Below are 25,284 nucleotides of genomic sequence, written 5' to 3'. Positions count from 1 at the left end.
TTAAGATTACACATAAGTACATATTTTCCTCATCATCTCTATATTTTGTTTTACTTTTACAGTAGACGTTATAACTCTGCCTCTAGGCTGTCTTTTGATCAGTTATTAACACGCATATCGGTTATGTTTACTAAGCCACAGTTCAAAGGCTGCCGCTGTTCTCCTCACCCTGCATCCAGGAGCGAGAGGCTCTCCACCCTGGACCTCCAGGTCACCAACAGTCTGGAGGTCTCTAGCTGTTGAACCAAGACGTTGTCCTGCACATACAATGACAGTTTTATTTCTCATTTCAAGGTTTCTTCCTCCCTACAGGGGTGTTTCATGAAGAAAAGCAGGGCCTTTTATGGAAAGCCTTTCTTGAATGCCAAACAAACTGAATGAGTCTCTTTTATAAACACGTTTTATGTGTTGCCTAATCTGACTTTATGAAACACCTCTCTGGTTTTAAAAGGAGAACATGCAATCCAAAAGTAATAGTATGGGTGAAAATATCAGCTTTCACTGTAAAGTCAATGACCTGTTTATGATATGTCACTGTGGCAAAACTAGCATCTGGTTTTATTCATCTCATGTTCTTTAATGTATCAGAGAAGAAAAAGGAGTAACCTGAAGTAAGGGTTCTTGAGGTCCAGGATGTTTCCAGATCTAAAGCCTGATTGGTCGACAGTGGCTGTGATGTGGATGTCATAGCTCTGCCTGGAATATTCATGATTTTTTGTTACACTCAGGCTATGGACTGAAAGCTGAACTAATCTGGAACTGTTCTGAACCACACAATAGCATCAAACACAAATGTCTTGTCATTGAAAACATTGATGGAAGCACAGGTGTACCTGTTGTTAGAGACAAGCAGGACAGTCCCAGAGAGAGTTTGTCCCTGTTTGGCGAACAGTGGCGTCTGAAGCAAACATCTGACCTGATACCAGCGCGTCAGAGGCTCAGTGGGAGCTGTGGAGAGCCACACAGTGGACCTGCAGTAACAAACATGACAGTCATACTGACTTCACGTGAAGATTTTATGTTGAAGGTGTCATGATTTCAGTCTAGAAAGAACGGACATAAACGTCTTAAGTTGTCTCTTTATATCACACAAAAACAACTATTTTATGGTGGAGTGTTGAGGATGAGTTCAGAGATGTGCAGATGTCTCACTTCACCGATGTCACTGATGCTCAGTAGATGGGTACCAGTGAAGATCTGGGTGGTTTTATTTTCCCTGCTGTTAGTTAGTTTTACTAAAAAGCCTTTGCTATTAATTCTTTCACTCATGTCTTCTCTGTCAGTGTATACTAAAAGCCATTAATCAATCAAATCAATACAGTATTTCAAACAAGTAGAAAGTCAGGGTTGTGTATTTCTTACTTGGATCCTATATAGGCCACATCGAACCAGAAGGCAAGTCCATGAACCAGACCGGACTGCAGCAGTGTGAACACAAAGGGAATCTCTATTCTGGAAGAAACACAAATGTGATTCCTTGTCACAGTAGGTGTTTCTGCATTCTGACAAACAGTTTTAAATATGTATACTAAACATGTCATAGAATCATTGCATCATTTCATTAGTTCTTATTCTCTGTTTCTCTTTGCTGAATCATTCAATTATTTGCTGCTATACCAGGGATTAATCTATTTAAATAAATCTATTTCAATATATTTTTTTAGCTGAATTAGTTCCTTGTAAATATTTCTAGTGGTTATACTATTTAGTATGGATTTAATAGAGGCAACTAAAGACCCTCTCTTGATTTTTTCAAACTAAGAATATCGAGCATTTTATTAAAAAGAAATGTCATTAACCACTCCCTGCTATATTTCCCCAAAAGCCTCAATTTCACCATCACACCATAATGGTGATGATAGGACACATACAGTCATCATGGTTGATTACTAATGTCACAACCTCATAATTCTGTGGTGGATTTTTGTGTTTGGTGTTTTTGTTTGCTTTCTGTTGTGCTTGCAGAGGTGCACTGAGAGCTACCTCTCCTCCTCTTTCCACCTCACGGAGATCTCAAGTCAGAGCATCAACCCATCTTCACCTGCAGTAACCTTGTGTCAGCTTTTGGGTCCTTCAACCTACTACCAAGTGTAACAGAATCATCAGGCCTACTATGGACCCAGCGGATCCGGAATCCCTCCACCTGGCTTTAAATGCGCAAGGGATCCTCGTGGGAAATCATGAGCAGATGCTTCGGGAGGTCATGGAATCACTCCAGGCTCTTGGCTCCAGCGTCTCCCAGCTCGGTCAGCATTTCAACCTGCTTACCTCCCAGACACCTGTACCTCTCTCAACTACACCTGCCAGTGTGAATTATCCTCCTGTTACGAGCTCTGCCCGACCCTCATTCCCCCTGGCCAAATAACCTTTTGTTCCCCCACCTGAGCATTACTCAGGTGACATAGCTTCCTGTCGTAGCTTTCTATTAAAGTGTTCTCATGTGTTTATCCTTCAACCCACCAGTTATGTCTCAGATAAGTCACGGATAGCATACAGGATGAACCTTTTGAGAGGGAAGGCAGCACAGTGGGGAACAGCATTGTGGGAGGGGGGTTTCATGGCTCTCAAGTCTCATGTCACTTTTGTGAATGAGATGAGGAGAGTTTTTGATCATCCAGTACAGGGTTCAGAGGCAGCAAGTAGGCTATTCTCATTACACCAGGGTTCTCAGTCTGCAGCTGCATACTCTATTGATTTCTGCATCTTAGCAGCTAACCCTAACTTGTTGGAACGAGCCTGCGCTCGTAAGTTTTTTTAAGAGGGGTCTAGTGGAGAATTTACAAGATGAGCTAGCTTCTAGAGAAGAGCCAGAATCCCTAGAGCAACTCATAACACTAGTAATCTGTCTAGATAATCGTCTGAGGGAAAGACAGAGAGTGTCCACCAACCGCAGACCAGCAAGCTCCACCCCTAGTCAGATCCCCCACTCTCTGCCAGCACCTCAGAACTCCTCCCGTCCCACCTGGGTCCCCAGAGCTCCCCCTGCTGTCCTGGAGGAACCGATGCAGGTGGGGAGAACTCGCTTGACTCCCAAGGAACCGCAACACTGCAGAAATAAACAACTTTGCATGTGGTCAGCCTGGACACTACCTCGCCTTCTGCACAGCTTTGCCAAAAGGACCGGCTCGCCAGTGAAAGAGGGCACATTGGTGAGCCTGATGTCCTCCAGTTCCAGCCCTCTTATCCGTAATAATCTTCCTGCATCCCTCCAGTGGTCATGTGAGTCCATACCCATTCATGTTTTTGTGGATTCTGGTGCTGATGACAGCTTTATCGACTCCTCCCTGGTTGAACATTCACTCATCCCTATTGAAACCCTTGACACCCCCAAGACAGTAAACACTCTAGATGGGCGGTGTCTGGCTATCATCACCCAATGCACCGTACCTATCACCCTAATCATCTCTGGGAATCATTGAGAGTATCTCCAGCTGTATGTCGTCCCTTCACCCTGTTCCCCTGTCGTGCTGGGTCTCCCCTGGTTACGGCTTCACAACCCCCACATTGATTGGACCGCAGCCTCCATTGCCAGTTGGAGCACGTTCTGACACTCCCACTGTCTCCACTCTGCCGCTACAGCAGTCAAGGTATCAGCTCCCATCCTTTCTAAAGCTCCAGATCTGTCTCTAGTGCCACCTGCGTACCATGACCTAGCCACAGTGTTCTGTAAAGAACAAGCTCTGTCTCTGCCTCCTGACTGCCCCTACGACTGTGCCATTGATCTGCTCCCTGGTGCTCCTCTCCCATCCAGCGCCTGTACAACCTGTCACGCCCAGAGAGAGAGTCGATGGAGGAGTACATCAACAACTCCCTGGCCTCTGGCTAAATCAGGTCCTCCTTGTCCCCCCTCAGGGCTGGCTTCTTCTTTGTGGGACAAGAAGGATGGCACCCTACGCCCCTGTATTGATTACCGAAGACTTAATGACATTACAGTGAAAAACAAATACCCACTACCCCTGATCGATCCATCCTTCGAGCTTCTGTGTCATGCCTGTATATTCACTATACTGGACCTGTGGTATGCCTACCACCTTGTCCGCATCCGGGAGGGAGATGAGTGGAAGACTGCATTTAACACCCCACTGGGTCACATTGAATACCAAGTGATTCCGTTTGGTCTCTCTAACGCTCCAGCTGTGTTTCAAGCTCTCATAAATGACATACTTTGAGACATGCTAAACCATTTTGTGTTTGTGAACGTGGACGACATATTAATATTCTCTAAGACCCTGGAGGAGCACATCGAGCAGGTGAGGTTGATGTTACAGAGACTCCTGGAAAACAAGCTCTACGTCAAACCTGAAAAATGTGAGTTTCACTCAACTGAAGTCAGTTTCCGGGGTTTTGTGATAGCCCAAGGGGGGCTTCAGCCGGACCCAGCCAAGATCCAGGCAGTGGAAGAGTGGCCCACACCATCCACCCGTAAGCAGCTACAACAATTCCTGGGATTTGCCAATTTCTACCGTAGATTCATTCGTGACTACAGCCGTGACGCTGCTCGCCTTACCCAACTTACTTCCACCAGGTCACCTTTCACCTGGTTTCCCAGAGCTGACACTGCCTTCAAGAAACTGAAGGGGCTATTCTCTCACACCCCCGTCCTTCAGCATCCCTACCCGGCTTGTCAGTCCGTGGTGGAGGTGGATGCTTCAGACTCTGGCGTGGGGGCCATCCAATCCCATTTTCGACGTCTCTCCCCAGCGGAGATAAACTATGACATAAGTCATATGACAGCCTCTCCTACCGCCCCGGTTCCAGAAATGGAAAGCCAGTCGCCCTCTCTTGCCTCTTCTCCTCTGACACACCTCCTGCTCACCCCGAGCCCATCGTGTGTGTTTCCCGGATCATTGGAGCCGCTACCTGGGAGATTGAGACCATAGCGCAGTCACCCTGACCCAGGTACCGGTCCACCTAAAGGTTTATTCATGCCGGAGGAGGTCCGGTCCCAGGTGTTACAGTGGGGCCATTCGTCCAGATTCACCTGCCACCCCGGAGCCCAGTGGACGCTGCAGTTTCTTCGTCGGCACTTCTGGTGGCCCAGTCAATCGAGGGACGTGAGGGACTTTGTGGCGGCCTGTGTTGTGTGTGCATGGAGCAATTCTGTGGTGGATTTTTGTGTTTGGTGTTTTTGTTTTGCTTTCTGTTGTGTTTGCAGAGGTGCACTGAGAGGCTGAGCTGAGTTTTTTCTTTCTTGGGAGCTACGGACACACACACACCTGCATCAGGTTTGCAATTAGCGCCTGTTGATAAGCCAGCTCTCCATGCTACCTGCTGCCAGATGATTTCGTCAGTCAGACGTGGTAGATAGCTCTGGATAACTCTCTTACTCGAGTAACCACTCGTGTTTTTGTGTTTTCTCTTCGAGATCTAATACTGCTTTGCTCTTGTCGGCAGTGTTCCCTGCCTTTTGTCCGCTTTTGGGTCCTACAACCTACTACCAAGTGTATCAACTAATGCTTCATTGGTAACACTTCAACCTCCCTTCTTGGCATTTATAATCAGTAAATATCACGTTATGATGTACTTGTAAACATAGATGAGATCTTGTCTGCTAACCTGTGTAAATCTTCTTCTTTCACCTCCATGAAGTTGATGCAGTGCTTGACAGACCTGGCCATCAGGATCTGCACATCAAATGTGTCCTGAAAAAGACATTAAATAAAAAGAATCTGTTGACACAATAAAATTAAAAATAGAATTTAGAACAAAAAACTCCAGTTTTGAGAATTGTTATCAAAATTATTAACAATGTTTGAAATGTTTTTATGAAAATTCATTCTTGATTGCAAGTGAGATGACGAGTGAGCAGGATTTTTTTTGTCCTGATTTTGTCAGCCTTAGGCCTTCTCCTACACACCTGTCCATCCACAGGTGTGCAAAAGTTTTCTATGAATGAAATATTTAGAAAAATAAACTTTTGGGCACTTTTTATGTTGGCCAGAATCTAAAAAGATATACCCTGACATAAATCACAGGGAACACTTTAACATAACCACCACTAATTAATGAAACATTTAAGGCACAACTTCAGCCAGTAGTGTTTTCACTGTTAACAAACAATGAAATGATTTATAAACTATTTATTAGGCAATTACTTATTAGAACAATGCACCTGCTGTTTATACACTTCACAATGGCTTGGTAAATGGTTAATAAATCATGTCATTGTTTCAACAGTGAAACAACTATTGATTTAAGGTTAATTAACTCTGAATTTACCATTTATTAATGATGGTTATAATGAAGAGTTACTGACTCATATTGTAGGCTGCCATTATAACTGTGATTGATCAGTGGAGGACTTTTCCTCCCTCAGTGATGTCTTCATATTTCTGTGGCTGCCAATCAGTACAATCAGCCGATCAGCAAGTCTTTAATGGCAAACACATGCGCTCTATTGAACCAAACCAAACTCAACTGTATTCTAGTATTTTAGATCTGCACCACACAATTTATATCAATATTTTGTATCTTTAGAAACTTTGAGATCTCCATGAGAATGTAAAGTGGAGCAATGCTGTGCTGTTTAATATGCATTTGTCATACTTGAACATACTGATCTTGTGTTCTGCTTACTGTTTTGTCAAATCCAGTGAATGGAGTTTTGCTACACGTACCACTATAGGCTGCTTAAAAAACTCATCCACTGCAGCACTGTGAAGAGCGCTCAGGTTAACACCATAGAAGCTTCTCTGCTGCCTGAAGGGGAAAAAAAGGGGGAGGGAGGACACGGGAGTCATTTACACATCTAGTAGTTCATGAGCAGACTGCTTTATCTGCACTTTTAAAGAAGTTTTTTTCTGTGGATTTTCCTGTATGCTGGCCAGATTTATTTGTGGAGGAGATACAGTACCGACTTTCCATGTGCTCATTTTACTTGTATCTTGCACAATATACTCTTTGTTTAGTGCATTTCCTAGTTCCTACCTGAAATGAAACAACAGTTCATGCAACTATGGAAGAAATGAATTAAATATTAGTTGGGCACAACAGTGAAAGGCATGTAATGTTGGATCAAAAGGTGTAAGAGCTGTAATTAGTATAAAAGATGAAGTGAATAAAGTCTTTCTCTGTGTCACTGCTTAAATATTTAGGTGAACAAACATCAGTTTACAGTTTTACCTTCATTCCTCAAGGCTGACTGAGCCTGACCTCCACATAGTGGTGGAGCAGTGAAGGGCACAGACCATGGCAGCACACACACATACATGCTGGTATGTTTGTGTTTTTTCCTTTTTACCCTCTGGCACAAAGTGTGCATAAATACAACAATGTGTGGTTGCCAATCTGAATATTAATCTATTTCAGTAGATACTAATAAACAATGACTGATGATATATGCTGATTTGAGGGATTAACGTTGTAATTTTTTCCCCCTTAAAATATTTTTCTTTCCTAAAATATGTTTGACAAATTATTTTCCTGGGTGACATTATTAAAATGAATAATGTCCATAATGGACCAAATCCTCTTTCTGAAGAATAAAGTTCTGGGAAAACTTAAATAGATAAATTTTTAGTACACGATGTTAGCCTCAAGCTTAACTTATCGGCCCACTAATAATCATATCAGTCAAAGCCTTGGCTCATGTGTATGAGTCAGGACTGGACTGAACCCGAGCGTTTTACACCCAACAGGAAACAAGCCTGACTGATGTCAAGCAGTGAAAACATGTGTGTCTGTGAGAAAGAAAGAAAGAAAGAAAGAAAGAAAGAAAGAAAGAAAGAAAGAAAGAAAGAAAGAAAGAAAGGAAGAAAGGGCACCAGTGTATTTGTGACCTCATGCGTGGATTTATGGCGGTGCGTGCATGCATGTATGTGTGTGTGTGTGTGTGTGTTTGTTTGTGTGCGTATGCGTGTGTGTGTGTGTGTGAGACCAGAAACTAGCTCGTGCGTAGTGTTCGAAGTAGAGCTGCTCGTCACTGAAGGGGGCCAGATGAATATCACCACAGGAGGGAAACATCAGACCTAGAGAGAGAGAGCGACTGAGAATGATAGAGATAGAGAGAAACATACAGACATTCAGATGACATGGTAATTGGCTAGAGGAACACCGCTGGGATAGGGAAAACATTAGTAAAGAAAGGTAAGTCTGGGGTGCCCATTAGCTCAGCTGGTAGAGCGAGCGTCCCATGTGCAGAGGCCTTGTCCTCGCTGCAGTGGCCCTGTTCTAAATGTACCTTTCCCTCACAGCCATATTAATACCTAAAACACAAAGGTTAACACCAGACCCCTCAACCAGATAAAGCATCAAGATTAGAAAATAATGAAAGACTCATTCATCAGTTAAACCAATTGTTCAACTGAAAACAAACCAACAGAATCAAAGAGTTTTCGTCCACCTCTGCATCACTGAAGCTTTTACTCCTACCATTGGGTTTGAGCCATTTTCGGGCTTGCAAGAATCTTTCCATGAGCCTGTCACTGAGCAGCATATATCCCATTGGCTCAGAGACAATGACATCCACCATGTCAAGCGAGCTGACCTCCTCCACCTCCCCCTGTAGGACCCTGATCTGCTCAGACAGACAGTTACTCTGGACAAGGATCTGCACAGGAGACAATAAATCACACATTGTTAAACAACACAACTATTAAAGAATCCCATTTCTTACACAGGACCCTAACATATACACTAGATGATGATGTACTGTATAGGAAAGGCAGTTAATGTCTCATTGTTCTGCACAGGAAAGATGCATTTTTTTAGAAGACAAACAACATTCAGAGTTCCAGTTGCTGTTATTTGTGCTAACACTTGGTCTGTGCACACAAAAGGTTTATTTCTCTTGAGCATAAATTTGTTTAAATCTGTGTTAGTGAGCATTTCTCGAGGTAATCCATCCACCTGTGGCATCGAGATACTGATTGAACATCATGATTGATGCAACAGCTCTGATGAACAGTCAGCATGACAGGTGCCTGCTCCCTCAAAACTTGTGTAATAAAACTGTACATTTTAGAGTGGCTTTTTATTTTGACCAGTCCAAGGAACACCTGTGCACTAATCATGCTGCTCTCATGAAGATTTTCTCAAAATTTGAGAGAAAAAAGCCTCTTGTTACTTAGATCTTTCACTTCAATGTTTGAAAAATGAGAGCAAAAACAGTGTGTGTGTTAATGTTAATATTGTTGTGTAGCTGTGTTTACATGGAGTCTCAATTATACTAAAAAGCTTTTCCAATTCAAGCCTCTTAAAGCTGCTACAAGGAACTTTCCTTTTTTGATGATTCTGGCGGTTCCTGTGGACAAAAGTGGTATGTGCCACCTCCTACAGTGAAGATTTTGACCTGGCTAGCGTGCACATTTGTTTTGAAAGTGATTAAAAGAAAGCGGCAACATCGTTTTAAAACTTTTAATTCTTCTTCAAACAAAGTTCTTTGAATGATGCATGACGATGAGGTCATGTATCTATTTGTGGCTATGTAAGATTAATAACTGTAAGGCTTTGTGGCGTGGAACAGATCTGCTGAATGCCCAATATGTGTATGTATTGTCTTTTGACAACAATATGTTGAAGGGTCAGTACATCCAAATCATCAGTACATCCTGAAATAAATATTTTTCTCTGAGATTTCAGCCTCCACCCTGATACAAAGGGGGTGAATTAATTCAGGTGCACAGCATAAAAGTTTTTACTTCAACAGTTAAATGTCTTTGGAGAAACAATGTTGTGGTTGCTTTCTCCACAGGACACACTGTCCACAGTTTTTACAAGGCGGTTTCTTCAACAAGAATTTCTATAAAGACTGTGGACTGTGTTCTGTCGATTTTCCAACAGGGAAAGACACATTTCAAAACTTGGATAAATATCATTAGTATCCAAATTTGGACAATTTCTGTGTCTGTTGAGCTTTTCAGATCAGTTAAACCAGGTAAATATGACACCATGCTAATATTCAATATTTAATGAAAGGCAGATACAGTATAATGCCCATATATCGGTCTAAACCCAACATTGCATCTCTCTGCAGCCCCTATCCTGCTGAACTCTGGGCCAGATGTTGCCGCAACCCATTAACTCCCCAGAATGCCACGCTCTGCATTTGATGTATGTACTCATTGTGTGTGTGTGTGTGTGTGTGTGTGTGTGTGTGTGTATGTGTGTGTGTGTGTGTGTGTGTGTGTGTGTGTGTGTGTGTGTGTGTGTGTGTGTGCTATCTAGTGCATTGCTGCGGTTTCTCTTTAGGCTCTATCAAGGCCAACATACACATAACATTACTCTCCAAACTCTGCATATTAGCTCAGGAGAGTCAAGTCAAGAGATTCAAATCTTTCTTGTAGGTTAGTTACAGAATGCTTCAATTACTGCAGAGAAAGGACCAGTTTTAAAAGCCTGTGTACATCAGAACTTACACTACAATCACAAAGACTGAGGGTGCAGGTTTCAAATCTACTGACCTGTGTGAACTTGGCCATAGGACTGGACTCGATAGCATACACTCTGGCAGCTCCAGCCTGGACTGCGAAGAAAGACAGAATACCAGAAACACAACAAACATCCAGAACCACCTACAGAAACAGGGAGAGAAAAGGGAGAACTGAAACTGAAACTTTCTAAATACATTCTGGATTTTGTTTGAATGTCCCAAATCCCAGCATACAGTTGAGTTTTAAACAAGGGAACATGATGACACTGTTAGAACAAGGTCTGAAACACACCCAACAAACAGTGGCAGGCAGACTGCACAATATGGAAAAACAAAATCAATCATATTGGGAGTATTTTGACAGATAATACAAACTATTAACATCCATCCGAGATCTGTATATCAGGACATCTGCAGCTCTACAGTACTTCATTATAATGCTGTTCTTTTCACACATTGTACCTTTTTAAAAAAAATTGCAGCTTTTTGCAATTTGGATGTAGCGCTTGGCCATATTGTGATTTTGATTATATTTTGGTTATTAATGACCAGGTTGAAAGGGTGGAAACGGTTTATCAAGATGATCTGAACCACCATTGAAAGCTTCTTAAATGTTGCTTTATAACACAACTCTATAATGCTATATTGTTAATGTCCTTGTAATAAGTGTAAGTTAATAGGTAATAAGGCCTTTATAAATCCTTACAGGATGCTTATTGATGCTAATAAGTCTACATAAGTGTTAATGATAGCATCATAAACACAGTTACTGTAAGATAAAGAGACATTTAAATAGCGCTTGTAAGAAACTTGTTTTAAATGGTAATAAAAAACATTATGAGTTTCACAATTCTCAATGTGCTTTACATTCACATTTATTGAATTTAACTAACGTATCTATTAAGTCACTGTGAAACCGTTACTTTTCTAATTTTGTTGCTTTATTAAAATTAAACACATACTTGATGCATTTATTAGCAGTCAACTTTGCACTTTAACCTAATCAATGTGTTTGTTATGTATTATAAATCACAAGAAACTGCTGTTTGCTGACCCACTGGATTTCTGTTGAGTGATATATAGCAGCTGTGGTAGTAGAGAGTTACTGACCATAATTAGTAATTTATAACATAAAAAGATTAATGCTACTGTCTCCACTAATAATGCTGTGCTGTCACCTTGTCTCTGAAGTCAGTCTCATTGGCTAAAATGGCTCTCTGGTAGGTGGAGATCCTCGGGTAGTCCTGAAGCAGGCTGTGCTGCTGGGACAGACAGCTATGGAACTACACACACACACACACACACACACACACACAGACACACACACACATACACACACACAATGAATACAATGAACAGTTTGTAGTTCTTCTTCAAACTTATTGATAAGCACACTCAAAGTCAGAATCATTGAGTGTGTCACCTGGTAGCCCTGTGTAGGGGCATTTTCAGCCCTGGTTTCAAACAGAGTAGGATGTCTCCTAGAAGGTGTCTCTGCATCCTTGTTTCCTCTCTCATGTCTCTCTGGGCAGCCTCTGCTTGTCTCCTTGTCATCCTCTTTCTTCAGTAACTGCTGGAAGTTTTTCATATCTGCAGAGCCAAGGGGATGAGATGTTTTCTGATTTGTCTGAACTCCTGACACACGAACCAAACCACATGAGGATAAGCAGTATGAATTCAGTGCAAACCAGTAGGAGTTCTGAACTGCAGCAGAAGACTCAGCTTGCCGACGGTGACCAGGAAGGACTGTCCTCCGACCTGGCAGCAGTCCATCTCCTTGGAAACAGTAAATTGGAAGACTGATGCCCTGTTGACTGAAACACATTGGTTTAAACCCTACAAACAGGAATAGACACCCTTAATAGGCTTCTATCCACACTTTGGATTTTTAGTCATGGTGGTAGTCATGAGGATTATATGTAAAAGCAAGGTGGGCAGTGTGATACAGTACACATTCTTGTCAATGGCAAGACTGCAATGTTCAAACTAGTATTATACCAAAAAGTATTATCCAGAGGCACTTTGGTAGACTATTTCATACCCTCCAACAATATTGTACTTTTTACACATTTATGTACTATCTATAGTTCCTTTGTCTAGTGTACAGATTTCCATTTCTATCACTTGTGTTACTCACACACTACAAAAAGACTTCTGTATGAACAGATTTCAATAATTTTACTGCTGGCAGATGTTTTTCACTTATTCTAAGAGAACAGGACACAACAACTGATAAATACTTTATTAATAATTATTAAATTAATTATTAATGATGGAGATTTATGACAGTGTTATAAAATATGATACACTGTAATTGACAGAACTTCCAAATGTTGTATGTATAGGAGGAAATTTTGACCAGCTGAGACATCAATAATAATCCAATGGTGTGTTATATAGTGATACACTTCTCTCCACCATGACTGTAACATTGCATACAGCTACAGTATATCTACACTCAGCAATTTCGGCAAACCATTTTTCTACTACTCCAGCCTCTGTCACTGGCATTCAGGTATTCTCCAAATAACAAAGCATGGCTTGCATATGTGTGTGTGTGTGTGTGTGTGTGTGTGTGTGTGTGTGTGTGTGTGTGTGTGTGTGTGTGTGTGTGTATGTGCTCACCATCTTGCACAGTGAGCTGCTGAGCCTCCTGTCCTGTGGTGAGGAGCAGAGTGAGCTCCTGCTCAGCTCTCTTTCTGCACACATTGACCTGCTGCTCTCTGCTCACCTCTTCCTGGACCTGCACCTCCTTCACCATAAAACACACTGCATTATATTATTGAACACCACAGTCAGATCAAACCACACTACACAATTGAATATGATTTTATTTGTGTAGCTACCTTTAATATTAAAAGGTAACTCCACCAGTTTTACACATTAAAGTGTGTTGTCCTGGGGACTACTGCTGCATACGTGAAAAAAGTAGTATAAAGTCTTTTGTGGTTTCAAAGGAAGCTGCATGTGATCAATAAATCACCTCCAGTGACGTCACTCAGTTGATAAGGTGCATTGTGTGTAATGTAGGCACCGTGTTTTAAAAGCAGTCCACTGGTATAACATTGCACTCCTATAACACAATTACAATACAACTACATTACCCACAATGCAGCTGAGCCACTAAGTGACATCACTGAAGTGCTCGCTCTCTATCAATCAAGTCTGGGGCTGTTTTCAGATTACTGCACAGTATTGATTCCACCCTGGCCAAGGAGAAGCACCACTCATTCTTCAGAGAGATGCTCCAGCCTCTGGTTTGATCTTTGTGGAGGAGGATTCATACTGCAGCAGGACAGTGAACCCAAACACACCTCAAAGCTTTGACACAACTACTGAAGACCAAAGAAGACCAAGGAGTGTAATTCATGGACATTTTAAGATTTAACTTTTCACTCAGACTGTTCAACTGATATCATCATTTGTAAGGAAAACATTGAAGTATTTTGACTAGTGGTCAAGGACTTTTGGACTGTATATAGTAGTACTCCCCAAGAACTGTAAACACACCTGTGTAAATTGGTGGTGTTACCCTTTAACCCCACAGTCGGCTATTAATTAATAGTGAATTTAGCTGCTTCTTGCTTCCTAGAGCCGCTGAGAGGCTGAGACTGGGAGGATTCATCTTTGTATTAATGTCCACTCCTGGTTGTTACGTTTGAAAGGTTTTATTATATTCTTTAAAGAACGAAAAACTGGTAAAGAAACTGTGAGTTCAACGTGCGGTAAACGAAAATGTGCGCTCCCAGGTCACCCCCTCTCTCCAACACCGACATTCAGGTGACAGGTGAAATTATATAGTTTAATTAAGGGGTCCATCCCACATTACGTCACTACACCAAAATGAGTGAAAATAAACAAAAAACAAATCTAATGCAAATATATGACTCCTACAGTGAAAATGACTGGAATGGATGGATTAGGAACAGAGCTGGACAGAACTGCATAAGTTCACAGAGCGTGAAAGTTATATCTCAAAACCTTAACCCAGGTTTATTTACTTACATACATCTCATAGAGTCACAGTCCAGTTATTAAGATTGATATATAAAAGAGCGCCCTCTGCAGCCTCTATTGTTACCTCCTCATGTGTCTCCATGTGCTCCTCCTCAGCCCTCTCCTCCTCCTGCAGAGTGAAGACCTTGACAGAGAAAGCCAGTGACTCCTCTCTCCTCTCCTCCATTCTGCGATGTGAAAGGAAGGGTAGAGGGAAGAGAGCAGAGGAGGTGGAGAGCAGGGGACGGAGGAAAAGGGGAGGAGAGATGGAGGACGGATTGTAAGAGAAAAGAAGGAGAAAAGAGGGGAACACAGGATCATTGGAAGAAACTGAGGAATTTGCAGCATTTCTGTGAAAAAAAGTACTTAGTGGAACCAACAATGCTGTGCTACAAGTACTTTTATCATTTTACATTTACACAGTGGCTTTAATGGATGGTTTCAGCAGAATTATCTCAAGTGATGTATCTAATACATGTACAGTCATAAAGATTTCAACTCACTACTTTCAAATTCAAATTCAAAGGGGGCTTTATTGGCATGAAAGTACTACTTACAACTTAGCTGATAGTTTACCAGTGGAGATCTGTGTTGGTTGGACTGATGAGAACGAATACTGGTGGGATACTGGCAGTGTATTGTATAAACCCTTTATAACAGTGATCATTATACGGTATAATTTATACCCTACAGTCTTACCAATTTCTGAAAGGCCCCCTTTACAAAACATTTATAATAAGTATAATAACATTTAAAAACAGTGTTATTATTAAAGGTCTCATGTTGTAGAAGTAAGATTTCCTGTCATTTTTTGTTATAAAGCAAGTTTAGGTGTTATATACACACTGTTAAAAGATCGAAATACTCAAAGGCCGGCAAGTCTTGGTGAGGGTTGGGATCAGTTTATGATTTGATTGCTTCTTTTTTTAAGCTGCTTTGATTTATCATGAAGGTTGTCACAGACAATTAGTGTGATAAATACGGTAAAATTTCCTTCATAATAAGGATATGAAGTATCAACACTCTACTTCGTCTCACACATCATGGTGGAGTCAGTCCATTCAATATAAAATCACTCCCTCTACTGGATGTATAGCAACACTGCAAGAACACAGATGAACATCAAGCAATCCAACTTTATAAGAACATTACGACACATGAGGAAAGAATGTTTCACAATTACACATTGGGCACCACTAAAATCTGATAGAAACTTGGCCTGCATCATGGCATTTCATGAGTCTTTCCCCTCCACACACAGAGACACCAAACCTTAAGTCAAATCTTAAACCAAACCCAAACACAGGTTAGAGGGGTTTCGTTTCAAGGGTTGACTTTTGGTGTGAAAGGTGAAGAGGTGATCACATATCAAACAAAGACAAAGTGCTCTCTCATACACATATTATGGTAATAATGATGCCACTATAATTTCACTTCTGAGCTCAGAGTTGGTAATCCTCAGTGTACCTCTTAGCTTTGGCCAGGTTGTCATGTTTCACAGATGGAACTGTTTTAGAGAGCACGTCTTCATTCATCTCTATTTTCTATTGGTATAAGCTCCCAGTGGAGCAAACAACTTTATACTGATGAAACGATTTAGTATTGTTACTCATTTACAAGGTACACTGATCAAGCTTTTAATCCTCACTGGCATCAGTCCAGTCACCAAAATAGAATTTGGGATTTTACTTCTCTGCAAACCACTGATAGGATCATATTTGTATGTCATACATACCACTTAGACATTTCTACAATATGTGTCATATTATATTTACATGGTATGTATATGAGCTGACTTTCATGTCTGGGTGTGGAGGGGACTCATTACAAGTAGGGCAGAAGGCTGCTGAGCCAGAGACTGCTGTTTGAGAGTCTTTCAACATCTGTACACCTGAAACCACTGGGTATTTTTGACGAGCGGGTGGGAAAATTTCCAGCCATGTTTTTCGGAGCGACCAGAACCAGGTGTATCAAGCCAAAACATGATCTTTTCCAACCCTAAGCAAGTGGTTCTTGTCCCTAAACCTAACCAGACCATAAGCACAAAGTTATCACAGTATAAAATAGAAAACTGACACTAAAGAAACGTAAAGTTGCAGCAAATCCACGATTTGCAGAAACATGCATTGCCAACATTTATTCTGGGTTGAAGTAATACATAGACAGTGTGAATAGAAGAAGCATGAAGCATTTTGTGCCAGAGGGTGATGAGAATCAGACCCAATTTCATAGACACTGCTAAATCCAAAACACAGACAGCAGTTAGCATATCCTCCTTATAAACAACCATGTGTTATTAAGTGATTGAAATGTACAAGTTGTCATCAAGAGATGACAACTTGAGGAGACTGGTAGGAGACTATATACCTATATAGATTATATACCTCATCTAACATGGGCGTGCCTCCTGGTCAACCAGGAGCAGCACTCTAAAAAAAAAAAATGCACACTATCTCATGAACAGGTGGCAGTCATCAAGCTGAGAGTGAAGTGCAATGTTGTGAAGCAAAGAGGATTTTCTGAATTTGAGAAACAGTCACACTAAAATGGTTAGGGTTAAGATTAGTGACATTAGTCACATGTTTCAACAGAGATTTAACCCAGGGCTAGCAGAAAGTCCGAATGAATCATACAGTTTATATGGGCTTATGTTAACCCTGGGTTAATAATGTGTGTGTGAAAAGGTTGGTAAGGATGGTCCTGGACTGACCCCACCAGCACTGTGGCCTTTATACATCTCAGCTATGTAGGGTATACCAGGCTGTGCAGCTGGATATTTTAACACATTCTATTAATATACGTGTACTGTAAAACATCATTGGTATCCATAGGGGTTCATCCAAGGTTGCATTTTAGACAGGGCATTGATTCCACATTACGGTTAAAGCCAAATACACTATACACTATACACTGCTGTCTGGACCAGAAGTCCTTGTTAGAGACAGTTTATAATTATAATCATAAAAATAAATGTGATTCTTTACGGATTGACATTGTACATATGAACAGTACAAAACATATGTTACAAAAATATACTGAATTTAAATACAGACGCCAAGTCTATTTTCTCACAAGAAAAAGTTGTTTTTTACTTCTGGAGAAATGCATGAGAAATAAACATACATACATGTCTACAAATCTCAGACATACTATCATAAACATCAGCTCATAACAATGACTGTCAATTGAGTAAAATTAATCAGAAGTGTGACAGAAGTATACTGACTGTACTCACATAGGGGTCATTGAGAACTGATTTGCTGTTGAGTATTGATATTACTGCCGTATAGAGCAGTTTGACACACAGTCATTTCTGTATTGAATTTCATTCTAAGCTGTGTGCACCTGTTCCTCATTCCTATCCAGAGGGATCAGTCAGAGTCCTGTCTTCTACCCATGGACCTGACACACACTGACTCCAATGTAAGCAAGCAAGTCAGTTATACACATTAATCATTCCTCTGGTCTCTCAACATAGTATAGTAGTAAAATGTATCCACAGTTGCCACTTCTGATAAAATTCTCATCTAACATTTTACATGATGATGTTAAAGAAACTGTAAAAATATAGCCAGGGACTATCATCACCTTATCTGAAGAAAAAAAGCATTTATTTGATGCTGTTTTTAAGAGACAGACTGTCACTTCAAGTATAACTGCCCATTTTTTTGTGAAAGGTCCCCGTGAATTTTGATGTGTGCTGTTGGCTCTGTTATATCCAACAGAGTAGTGAGCATATCTGACTATGTATAAGTGATGTTTAATCTGTAGATTTTTACATTATGCTGAATTTTACATACTGAATGAGCCTGTACATACTGAATGAGCCTCTGGATATTATTTGAATGGCAGCTTTTATTTTCAAGAATTTTAAAAGTAATAATTGTCATATTTGCGTCCCAATTGTTTAATTTGCTGTTGAATTAAACAAGCAACTTGGCCACATTGTCATGGCTACACAAAGGGCACACCCAGCAGTTTAAGGTCCCTAATCCCATTCACAAAGACATGTATAGCTTTCCTGTCAAAATTCTTCAGTAGCCATTGAAAGCTTACCAAAAAAAATAAAAAATACAGGCATGATACAGAACATCAATATTGTGTTTTTCCGGATTGGATCTCCTGCCATCTCATCACAAATTTTTTCATACTAACAAACACTCTCAAGGACTGGCATATGGCTTGCCTGCATGTACTGTTTCCTCATACTGTAGGTCAGTTACAGAGTCATATAGAAATCTGAAACAAACTCTGAGCTCTGAAATATGTACTTGTTAAAAGTTTGTATTGTTAACACTCACAGTTCACTGTCTGGTTTCAACCCTGGATCATCTGTGGTGAGCCCAACCACAGAAACCCCTTCATTCAAATAAAGAAGCTTTTCCTTGTGCATCAAGCTCAAGAGCTAACTCAAACCCTCTCTATCATGCAGGTCAGCTGAATGGCAGAAGTGGAAATTCGTCATTCCAAATTTTCCGTAGAGCTCCCAGAATGCACAGGACCATTGCTGTGACCAGCAAGACTCCAGCTATTAGTCCGATCCGAATCCAAGGGAGAGTGTCCCACTGAAGAGATGTCTCTTCCATGCCTTGAAAGAGGGGTGGGGAAGGAGGGAGGTAGATGGATGGAGTCAGAGGTTAAAAGATTCATGGCAAATAAAGGCACTTGTTAAAACTATATACTATATTTTTTCACACTTGACATGAATCTGTTCATAAATGTAAACCTCTCAAAGCTTCAAGGAAAAATTAACAGAGCCTTGTAGGTGTGTGAAGAGTATTCCCAGCCCTGAAATGTTTTCCAATTTTCCTTCATGTCCTGCTTTGAAACATACAGCTGCTCACCTTCATCTGGGAATGACGTCACCATCTCCTCAAAGGCTTCCATTGGCTGTGACTCTGTCATTACTATAAAAAAGTTTTAAAAAAAGAACATGAAATGACATGTGAGGTCACAGGTATGGTGGCCATGAAAGCTCAAAGAGCTGAAACAGAACTTCAATGATTTGAAAATGCAGCATTTAGAAAAACACTGCAAATACAGAAAACTGTCATGGTTTTATTTTGTAGTTACAGTATATCCTCTTGTGTCTTGTTGTCACTTTCTACTTCCTGCTTACCTGTGTTCCTAGTGTTCTGTTTTTTCAGCCTTGTTAGCACTGTCCTGTTCCCAGTGTCTGTCTACCTGCACCCCATCCCTTCATTAGTTTAGTTTGTATTTAAGTCTCACTCTTTGTTCATTCATCTGTTTTCATCCATGTGTCTCCTGTGCTCCTGTGCCTGTTCTCCTCATGTGTTCCCTATGTTCCATATTGTTCCTCATGTTTTCTGGTTTGTCCCTAATTTTTGTATCACTTTGGTATTTTCCTTTGTCCTAGTTTTTGTTGCCTGCCCTTTTTTGGGGAGGGAGATAGAAAAGGAGGACGTCGGGAAGACCAGCAGTGGATGAGCCCTGGCCTGTGGTGGCAGTGGCTGTGTGCGCGGTGGCGTGGTTGGCAGTGGTTGCTGGAAATGGCTAACTGGATGTAGCTGGGGGATTGGCTGGTAGACCAACTTTTGCCTGGAGTACGGCGGGGAAGACTCTGTGTGGGTGAAGTCGCGTTCGTGGTGTCTGGCTGGAGCCGCTGGATGCTGAGTAGTGGACGATGCGCTGCCAGGGGACATGGAAGGTGGAGTGCAGGCGTGGTGGCTGCCTGGCTGGCCCACGCCACCATGCCCATATATAAACTATATACTATATTTGTTCACACTTGACATGAATCTATTTATAAATGTAAACCTCTCAAAGCTTCAAGGAAAAATTAACAGAGCCTTGTAGGTGTGTGAAGAGTATTCCCAGCCCTGAAATGTTTTCCAATTTTCCTTCATGTCCTGCTTTGAAACATACAGCTGCTCACCTTCATCTGGGAATGACGTCACCATCTCCTCAAAGGCTTCCATTGGCTGTGACTCTGTCATTACTATAAAAAAGTTAAAAAAAAAAAAAAGAAAATAACATGAAATGACATGTGAGGTCACAGGTATGGTGGCCATGAAAGCTCAAAGAGCTGAAACAGAACTTCAATGATTTGAAAATGCAGCATTTAGAAAAACACTGCAAATACAGAAAACTGTCATGGTTTTATTTTGTAGTTACAGTATATCCTCTTGTGTCTTGTTGTCACTTTCTACTTCCTGCTTACCTGTGTTCCTAGTGTTCTGTTTTTTCAGCCTTGTTAGCACTGTCCTGTTCCCAGTGTCTGTCTACCTGCACCTCATCCCTTCATTAGTTTAGTTTGTATTTAAGCCTCACTCTTTGTTCATTCATCTGTTTTCATCCATGTGTCTCCTGTGCTCCTGTGCCTGTTCTACCACAGCCGATGGTTGCAAGGTTTTCAATTCTTTAGCTTTGAAATGCTTGTTTTAGTGCAAACGAATGTCAGAACTTGAAATGAACGGGAGAGAAATGGTTAGGCTTACATATATAGATTTCGCAGGTGACTGAATCAGGGCGATAGGTGGTTGAGTTAAATGCAGCACAGGTTGACGAGATGCAGGTGGTTGGATTGATGAGATGCAGGTGGTTTGATTCAGATCAGTGAGAAGGAGTGGTGTGGTCCAGTTCCTGAACCTTAGTTATAATAACTCCACAATAACTCCAAAAATCAAACTTGATGCCTGCTCTGCCTAAACCCGTGGTGACTTGAGTTTCTTGGTGGCTTAAATTGTTGCTAAAGTAACCGCTAACAGTGACTAACTGTAATAGGCTCCTAGTGAACACGGCCGATGCAAACTCTGAGATCAACTGCAGCTAGTTTGTCAGTGAATAACACTCCGCCTTCCATTTCATGTGGAGTTTAAATGAAGAAAGAGATAAAACATTCCTGGATCTGTCCCTTTATCCAGATCCACACATGGAGTTAATGGTGTCTATTCTTGTTTGAGTCCCATCCTCCATCCAAGTTTCATGGGAATCAAGTCAGTAGTTTTTGTGTAATCCTACACGGACAGAGACTGGCTGCTGAAGCCATAGTCACTAACCTCACCAGCTAGTCCAGCAGCTGAAGAGACAGATATTTTTATTAGGAAGTGATGGTGACCAAAATGAAATAAAAAGAGAATAGTTGGACCTGTAGTCATCAAGTGGACACAAACATGCCTTCATAACGTGTGTGTGTGTGTGTGTGTCTGTGTGTCTGTGTGTGAAAAGTTTGTTTTTTTACAGTCCATTACTGAGGTCTCTATTTCATAATATACATTTCTGACTGGGACGTTTTGGTCTGCTACTGTACTTGTAAACTGGCATATTTTACCTAGTTTTCTTTTATTTCCCATTTCCTCCAAGTAAGACTCACCTTCTATTGGTTGTGTTGGATCTTCCAGGTCAACAGGTATAGGATCAAGTGGACATTCAGTAGTTGTCTCATCAGGATGGAAAACTATACGAAGAAGTGACCAAAATGCTTATTAACACCAACTGATTTATTCACTGACATATAACATGCACTGTGGTATCAAACAGAACAACAGGTGTGTCATCTTTTGGATTTGTAACAGTTAGCTATGTTCAAACTAGTTCAATAGTGTCCGCACTATTATCTGTGAGTGATCAGATTAGATTTTTGTGTCCGGACAACATAGGCCAGGGCAATATTGCTGAAAAGTCTATCACGATAGTGAAGTTTCATATCAGTCGATCTTGATAATTATTGATCATTTTTAATAGACCAGGCAAAAAAGGTTGAATTTAACCACTTTTTCAGGACATACAAGTTATAATTATGTTAACTATGTTTTTTTTTTTGCTATGGCAGCGGTGTGCATGGATGCAGCGGCCCCTCTAGGGATCGGCGAGAGTGAAAGTTTTGGGTGTCCTACCTATCCCAGACTTTCTCTCATACAGGCAAGCTGGCGTGTCCTTTTTATTCACAATTTCCTCTCTAGTAGTACTTGTTTTCTCACTCTGGTGTTAATGGGTTGTACTGTACTCGTGGTTGGTTTGTAAAAACAAACAGCCAGTGGTTGAGCTGATACCATGGACTGTGAGCCATAGCTGCCCCGGTAAAAACACAAACCACTTTGGCTGTCGTAACTGCAGTGTCTCTTGGCTTGCAGGTAGAGCAAACAGGCCGAGGGGAGAAGTAGCGGCAGGGCAGGCCAGTGGCAGCGGCTGCTCTAACTAATGAGCCCTGAGACACTGTGACAGTGAGAGCAGCTCCGGAGGAGAGGTGACCAGAGCTACTGTATATTTTAATAGTTTACAGGCGTAGGGCTGGTCTTTTGAGAACTGCAGTGGGATTCATAGTGACGCCTCACTTCACGCTTGGCTCTTCTGTTGTTGTCTGTCACATGGCAATGGTGCATCTGTGATTTTCTGTTTGTGTGCCACTCATAGCACCTAGGGATTTGATAGGCTGGCTAAATGTGCCAGGGAGGGAGCACACATGGGATATGCCTGTTAAATGATTGGCTATTCCCGTGTCATTTGTAGCATGTTCCATTATCAGGGAATATGACAGGATGTTGATTCGTTATGTGCTTCATTTTGGTTTGCATTTAATGGATACATGTGAAACTAGCAAGCATTTTATCAAACTATTTTCTTATTGCCATCAATGGTGTGTCGACTGCCAATATATATTGCTATTGCTTTTTTAACCAGATCATGAACCTATCTGCATGGGTTGCTGTGGTAAGGACATAGGCATCAGTCATTACGTAAACTGGTGACACGGCTTTCCAGCAGCATGAGAAATGGACATCCATCATCTCGCCCTACAAACAATTACGCTGTAGAGTTGCAGAGAAGATGATTAATTTCAGCCTGACCTTTCTCTGTTTTGTGTTACCTCTCTTCTAGTAGCAACAGGAGTCTGCACTTCTGTCACCCTGGATTTGACACTGTGTGTCGCAAATCCAATCTGAGCAGCCAGAGCATCCGGACTGAGGCGCTTATATAGAAATCCCATTTGAATCATTTCACCTTCCTCCTCCTAATGTGGTTTGGATCTGGATATGCCAAATGGATTTGGGTTGGTAGTGTGGATATAGTGTTTAAGGTTATAGAAGCTCGCATAAGATTTCCAACTGAAGAACCAGCTGATGTTATAACATTTTCTCATAAACAATTCTACTGATGAAAATATATTAAGAAGTATAACAATAAAGATTACCATTATCCGTAGGAATTGTATCCAGCACAGTCAATGTAATACTCTCTGGCATTCCAGGTCTCGGATCTTCAAAATATCTGAAAATATAATTGATAATGGTTATTACCTATTGCAAGTAGTAGCAGTAGAAAGCCAATTTTATCACTGCATTTTGATAATGTTCTGTATGTGCTTACATAATAAGAAAATAGCTCATTCTTTCTATAATTATTATGAAAATAAAGTCCAATTGAACATAATGACAACAGGACAGATGTAGAAAGGTCTCACATTTTAAATGATGGTTGCCCTGTTTAAGAAATTGCCTCTTTTTTCATCAAGAATTACAAGCTGCCCAGACTAAGAACAATAACTATAACATTAGCTATAATGATAATGATGTGAGCATCCACACTGATTAACGATAATGTTCTGTAAACAGTGGTTCCTGCAGGCTCCAGCTGTGTCAGCAGCTTAGAAAAATGGATATTGATGACCTGTTACTGCTATATGTTACACAGAGAAACAAACAACAACCAGACAACACACACACACACACACACCTGTCTCACATCAGCCTTGTTAGCCCTTTGTTAGGTTAGCTTGTATTTAAGTTTGTGTTGTTCCCTCACTTTGTTGGATAATCTGTTGTCGTCCTCATGTCAGTTCTGTAGTCATTCTATTATCGTCTCACACATTTCCTGTGCTCCTGTGCCTGTTCCCCCGTCCTGTGTTCCTGATTTGTTCCTCATGGTTTTCTCATTTGTTTTCAGTTACTTTGGTTACTTTGGACTTTACCTTTGCCTGCTGTTTGTTGCCAGTTTTGGTCACCTGCCATTTCTTTGTTCACACTTTTGGATTTTTGCATTTTGGACAGTAAATTCATGAAAGCTCACCTTTTGTTTTTATACCTGCCTGCCTGTGTGTGTCTTGCGTTTGGGTCCTTTTGTGTAAGTGTGACATTGTCGTCTTTTGAAGACAGTTTTTATTGATACTCGTGAGTCAACATGAATAATCCTGGCGATGATCAAAAAGGACATCAGTAAAGGTTTTTTACTTCTAAATGTGTAATTTGCAGCTTGGAATTCCGTTACAAAATACTTCAAAAATGTGTGAACGTTACGTCTGTTCAGTTGGCTCATACTAAGTGTTATCAATAGGCTGTGATGGCAATTATGAATGCCTTAGTAATCATCAAGGCACAAAGGTCATGATGATTTCCTTCCCACCCCCCGAAACATGAAAATGTTTCTGCTATACTGCTGGAGCACTAATTTAAGGTATGAAAGTGACATTCTATAAAGACATTTTATTTTATCATTATTATTAAAGTTCCAGAGATACAAATCATAATTACTATTGTCTAATGATGCAAAAACTAAAAAGAACTAATCAACCAAACATTTTGCAGTTGAAGATCCCGACTTAGTCCATGAGTTTAGCGACAACATAAATAAACTTTTCATTCTGTAGATAGAACTTACCTGGTTTTATACAAACAGTGGTATTCTCCATTGTCACTCATTAATGTTGGGCTCATATAAAGATTCAATTTTTCTTTAGCGTCAGTTAATAGATCAAGCCGAGAAACATCCTCAAGATTAGACACTGTAGTAGCAGTGAACAAACCCTGTAAGTGAAAAGAGATGATCAGATGTTAACAGACAATATTTTTGATGACAGAATACAAACCAACAACAGTATACAGTACTATACTGACAGAGAACATTTAACATATGGACAGTGAAAATACAAAAATAACAGCATCAATGTATCCTTATGTAAAGAT

General features: G+C 40.9%; 1 pseudogene; it reads right to left on the bottom strand.

Moving 5' to 3' along the window:
• Positions 1-584: 584 nt before the first annotated feature.
• On the bottom strand, positions 585-15,900 carry LOC140992431 (histone-arginine methyltransferase CARM1-like; annotated as a pseudogene).
• Between the last annotated feature and the right edge of the window lie 9,384 nt (positions 15,901-25,284).

Source organism: Pagrus major, chromosome 24 (genome assembly GCF_040436345.1).
Source record: "Pagrus major chromosome 24, Pma_NU_1.0".
Taxonomy (NCBI): Eukaryota; Metazoa; Chordata; class Actinopteri; order Spariformes; family Sparidae; genus Pagrus; species Pagrus major.
Note: the sequence above shows the minus strand (reverse complement) of the source record. Positions and strands in the feature narration are given on the sequence as shown.